The 5,967-nt window shown below is 39.3% G+C and overlaps 1 non-coding gene across 1 annotated transcript; it reads right to left on the bottom strand.

Moving 5' to 3' along the window:
- Positions 1 to 4,226: 4,226 nt before the first annotated feature.
- LOC119945355 lies at positions 4,227 to 4,364 on the bottom strand. The gene has a single exon (XR_005456223.1). It is a non-coding gene; the product is annotated as a small nucleolar RNA SNORA7 (small nucleolar RNA).
- Between the last annotated feature and the right edge of the window lie 1,603 nt (positions 4,365 to 5,967).

The raw sequence follows: 5,967 nt of genomic DNA, 5'->3' as shown, positions 1-5,967 counted from the left end.
GAAGTTGCATCTTCGGAGTTTAAAAGTTTAGAGGAGTCACAAAGTGATCTTATAAGAAAATACTTTTCTATGTATCCTTGTTTAAAATGCAGTCTTATATCCTTTTATTACCAACAAATGTAACTGAGAAACTTTACTGTTGAAAACAAGAACCTCACCTTCAGTTGTATACAGTTTTCTTCCTTCAATTTTTTAAAACTGCAGCAAAAAATAACTGCTCCATTTCAATTTTTAGTTTTTAAACAGGATTTTTATTATGACTACTAAACTGTAATGATGTTATGGAAAGGTTATTATTTTATGTGAAGTTTAAGAGCCTAAATTTTCCAAATGGTGCAAATTTCTATTTAATTCATCCTTTCCTTAATAGTATATAATTGCTTAAATAATATTTTAGTCCTTTTGAAAAAAGGCATTGTTTGAGGGAAAATTCAAAGCATTGAAAACTCGGTGAATCTCTTATATGGAATAGAAAATTAGAGTGAAATTCTACTACTGAAGTACTTCACTTTTATTCCTGTAAGTTCCAGCTATCCTTTATTCATTATACTTAAATGTTGAAAGTTCACTATTTTTAAAACAGAAAAAAATGTGATTGCAGCTCCACTTAGGACCTTTTTCACTAACTCTAATAATGAGAAGAACCATTACAGAAGACTGGGTTTGGGTAAATGGCAGGAAAAATGTAATTAAGAGCAAAGCTAACACATCAAAAATACACCTCATTGATGGCAATAAGGGTATCCTAGTTTTAATCATGTTGCCATTTCATAATTCTAAAATGCACAGTGGAAGATTTTTGAAAATGATCAACACATCTGCATTTTTATTTTATTAAATAATGGCTAAGCGAGATACCATCTACATTTTTGCCTTTGAGTTGTCAAATTTAAAAGAAAAACATACAAGTGAATTGTTATATCATTAAGATTTAGAAGCCCCTTTTATTACGTGAGGCAAGAGTCTAAGTCTACGTGTGGGCTGGTAATGTGTCTGTTTATTGTTATATTGGACCCACCTACGTGCTTAGTACAGTGGAGAAGCAGTGTGGCTCAATAGAAAGAGCTCGGGCTTGGGAGTCAGAGGTCGTGGGTTCTAATCCCACTCTTCCACTTGTCAGCTGTGTGACCTTGGGTAAATCTGCACAATGTAAGCACACTCAATTAATACTTTGACTGCTTGCCACGTTGAAAGTACCACATAATCTTTCAAGTGCTTAGTACAGTGCTCTGCACACAGTAAGCGCTCAATAAATACTATTGAATGAATAGTAAGGGCTTAGCAAATATGATTGAATGAATGAATAAATGAAGTTTGACTACCTGAAAAATTATCATCACTCAGAATAGCTGAGCTTCTTTATTCTGGTCTTCTAGACTGTGAGTCCATTGTGGGCAGTGATTGTCTCTATTTCTTGCTGAATTGTACTTTCCAAGCACTTAGTACAGTGCTCCACACACAGTAAGTGTTCAATAAATACAACTGAATATAGCAAAGAGGCAAAAATGCAATGCTGACCTTGGGTCCCATGCCACTTTAACTTCCCGTGGATTCTTGATATTTCATCACTTGGGGAGCAGTGATTACTGCTGGAGTATTACTCCAGAATGGCATAGAATTCAAGGGTGGGAGGCAAAGGGGGCTGTTTGTTTCTCTAATTTCAAAATTTTAACTTTTAAATATTTGTGATTTTTCGCAGGTAGCTGCTATCCTGCGAGAAACCTCTCAAGAAATGAAGTGCTCTTAGTTCTTCCACTAATGTATACATCACAGACAGGATAAAAGTCACTGCTCCCTTCAGGTACCTCAGGTAAGCAACAACAGTGACTGGATGGGGGAGAGTGATTAAAAACCTACAATACCAGACTTTTTATTTGAACCTTTGACCCCATAGTCCTCTGGTAGATGTAGACAAACAGCCTCTTCAGTCATGTATTTTTTTCCTTTCCTTCTATGCAATTCCCCTGTCATCTTTCAACAGGATCACAGTACTCTTACTCAAGAAACTGGTTGCCCCCACTGCCTGACAATTAGGGAAGCAGCATGACTTAGTGGGAAAAGCTTGGGCCAAGAAGTTAGAGAAAGTAGGTTCTAGTCCTGACTCTGCCGGTTGCCTGCTGTGTGACCTAGGGAAAATCACTTAACTTTGTGCCTCAGTTTCCTCAACTGAAAAATTAGGATTCAACACTTGTTCTTCCTCCTACTAAGACTGAGAAACCTTTGTGGGACAGGTACTGTATCTGTCCTGATTCACTTGAATCTATGACAGCACTTAGAACAGTGCTTGACACTTAGTAAGCACTTAATAGCATGACAAAAAATAAAGAAAACACTATCAGCCCATTCTAATTCCAATTCCACCAAATTTGAAAGAAAAAGAAACATATGATTTACCTTGCCTACCCAATCAATCAATCAATTAATGGTATTTACTGTACTAAGCTTCTGTGAGAGTTGGTAATAATAATAATTATAATAATAATGATGGCATTTATTAAGTGCTTACTGTGTGCAAAGCACTGTTCTAAGTGCTAGGGAGGTACAAGGTGATCAGGTTGTCCCACGGAGCACTCACAGTCTTAATCCCCATTTTACAGATGAGGTAACTGAAGCACAGAGAAGTGAAGTGACTAGCCCAAAGTCGCACAGCTGACAATTGGCGGAGCTGGGGTTTGAACCCATGACCTCTGACTCCAAAGCCCGTGCTCTTTCCACTGAGCCACGCTGCTTCTCTAAGCATCAACCCTACCCAAAAGAAGCTTTCAGTCCCGAGGGGCGGGTAGAAATTAAAATAAAAGTACAGATAGGGGAACTGGGAGAACACAGGGATATGTATATAAGTGCTGTTAGAGGGGTGGGGTGAATATTAACTGCTTAAGAGGGGCAGATTCCAGTACACAGGCAATGCAGAAGGAAGGGGGAATAGGGAAATTTAGTTCTGGTCAGGGAAGGCCTCAGAGGAGATGCGATTTAAGTAGTGCTTTGAAGGTACAGCAAGCAGTGGTCTGTGGGGTATGCAGGGGAATAGAGTTTTAGACATGGGGGAAGCTGTGGGCAAGGAATCAGGGCAAGACAGGCAATCTCTTCCAAGACTGTCCTTCAGGGCCCAGGTTGTTCTCATGTGTATAATCGATTCCAATGTAGCAAATGATGAATGGAACTAAGACCGCCTCACTACTAAATAACACTCCAGGCTTCTGAGGAAATGCAGCTTCCCAAATGCCTACTAAGACCATTTTCGTGAAGCAGTATATCCAACTATAATAAATATGACTGACTGAATGAATGAATGAACTATGCCAGACATATTTTCAAGTCTCCTTTTTCAAATACCATTATCATTGCCCTCTTAGCATAACCTAAAAAGTCAAGATTACCTCTACAAAAAGTGAGCCTTTTTAGGGAGTGAATTTTTTCATAACACTATCAATTTGACCACGATTCTTCCCAGTCCACATATTTACTGAGCACTTCCTGTATGCAGAGTGCTATGCTAAGCACTTAGGAGAGTACAATGCAATACAGTTGATAGACACATTCCCTGCCCAAAAGGATCTTACAGTCTAAAGGGATAGATAGAAATGACTATAAATAACTAAATTACAGTTATGTATATAAGGTACCACAGGGTTGGAGGAGGGGGGAATAAAAGGTGCAAATCAAAGTACAACACGGAAGGCAATGGGAGAAACTTGTTATCACGGAATAATAGCCAGAATGAATTTGTAGACAATTTTAACATCACAACCTCCCTCAGAGAACAGGGATGTAAAGAAATTTACCTAAGTTGCACAGCAAATCAGTGGCAGAGCTGGGACCAGAGCCCAAATCACCTGAAATCTAATCTTTCCACTAGGGTCTACTTTCTCAGTTGTTTTGCCATCTAGCTGAAGGTGTTTAAATTAGATGTAAACTGAGAGCCTATATATACAAAACACTGTACTGAACATTTGGGGGAGTACAATAGTATTAGCAGGCAAGAGCTCCGCACTCAAGGAGCCTACCACTTAATGGGCCCTGTGAATTATAATCATTATTATTACAGTAGCAAATGGAATAGCACAAATACATTTGAATGAATCTACAATCATTCTTGTAATACATCCGTAGACTTTCCTTGGTAAGAATACGGAAGTGGTTTACATTGCCTTCTTCCTCCCGGTAAACTGAAGTCTGTGCCCTCAATTCTCTCCCTTGCCACTCCTGCCCAGCCCAGGTGAATTTTGACCTGTAGCAGATTGCCTTCCACTCACTAGCCACTGCCCAAGCTAGGAATGGAGTGGGTATGCCTCTGCTTGACTCCCTCTCCCGGAGTCAAGATTGGTAGAGTGCTGGAAACTCTCCAGGTGTGATCCTAAGAGGAGCTTCAGAGGGAATAATCTAATAATATAAAAGACACACGAAGGAGAGATGGGTCTCGGGAAGCATGAACTCTTTTGAGGAGCTGGGACAGAGCCAGTATGGATTGGGCCACTTTCCTGCTTTGAGGGGAGGGATAACAGCTTCCCTGCTCCGGAGTCCAGGTTGACGAGTGAGAAGAAGGGTGCACTCAATCCTCTTACCCCTCAATGGAGCAGCCTCTCTGTCTCATCTCCCTTGACCACCACACCCTGGTGTTAATAGCAGCAGACATCTGGGAGAGTCCCAGATGCGGAGGCTCCGACTGGGGTCAACTCCAGATTCACCCACACGTGCTTTATTTTCAGAGGAAACAGTACAGTCGCTTCCTCAATGACAGTACACGTGCCTGCAGTCAGACTGATTTTTTCCTCCTGAGCTCCACGGAAAGTCCTACCTCCCTCTTCCCTGGCACCACTCCCTTAACAGAAATTCAGCAACCTAGTAATTTAAACCCTGAGTCTATCAATCAATAGCCATTAAATGTGTCAGTTTGTCACATCTTAAAGTATCCTGCCTGAAAAGTGTTTCATAAGGCAAAATGCACCAACGCATCATGGAACTCTTAGAGACTATGTCTCTTTCACTCAACTCACTTTAATCTGCAGCAAATCATAGAATCCCATATAGGAAGGAACTAGCAGAGGTAACAGAGGTTTTTATGAGGAAAGTTTTCCCTAGTATCTGCCATCTAGTGCTGCTTAAAATACAGAACAGGGCAAATACAAACTATGTTAGGCATTTTAGACTGATATTTCTGAACTATGGTGAAAACTACAATATGTAAATGCAGGTTTGTGTTCAGAAGAGGATTCAGGGTGATTTTCTTGCTTCTCATTATGCTTGTGTTAGCCTGAGAATAGGAGCAATTTCATCTCTTCTTCCTTATACTTGGCACACTTAGAGAAACACTCATTTTGAGCAACAGTCCTCTCCAATTTGTTTGAAGGTAACACATAATACATATATAATGTGGAAAAAAGTAAAAAAAAAAATCAAGCTTACTTACCACAGAGATGAAAATAATGCATTCTGTCACATAGAATGGCATCACATACACACTACTCCTCTTTTATGATTGGAGTGAAATTCTGAGCCATTCAGTGGCATTCCAGAATACAATCATGATCAATGAATCTTTATTAGAATAAATTGACAAATTAGTCTTAAAATGGTCAAGCATAATGTAGTCAATTTTTTTAGTTTTTTATTTGCTTCTGTTCTCTTGAAGTATTTAATACCAAGTCTATATAAGATCTTCAAACCGAGATTAACCTTTCCAATCACATTTAAGCCAAAATTGCTAAAGTACAATATGCAATGTCATGCTGCAGATAATCCATGTCCTTGATTAATGCCCTTATAATCAATTGCTGTCTGGAAGTGACTCCTTCCCATCCCACTCTTCACAAAAAGACCAGATGGTATTTAAAAGGTTATGGCAAGAGGGCATTTCAGAGGTCAAATAGAACATCGATCAAGAGAGAGAAAAAAATTGCTGTTTTTCCTCTGTTTTTCTCTTATCCTAAGATTCCATAAGGGAATGAGGCATATGAATTGCAGTTTGAT

This window comes from Tachyglossus aculeatus, chromosome 24, assembly GCF_015852505.1.
Source record: "Tachyglossus aculeatus isolate mTacAcu1 chromosome 24, mTacAcu1.pri, whole genome shotgun sequence".
Classification (NCBI taxonomy): domain Eukaryota; kingdom Metazoa; phylum Chordata; class Mammalia; order Monotremata; family Tachyglossidae; genus Tachyglossus; species Tachyglossus aculeatus.
This window is presented reverse-complemented; position numbering and strand designations above follow the sequence as displayed.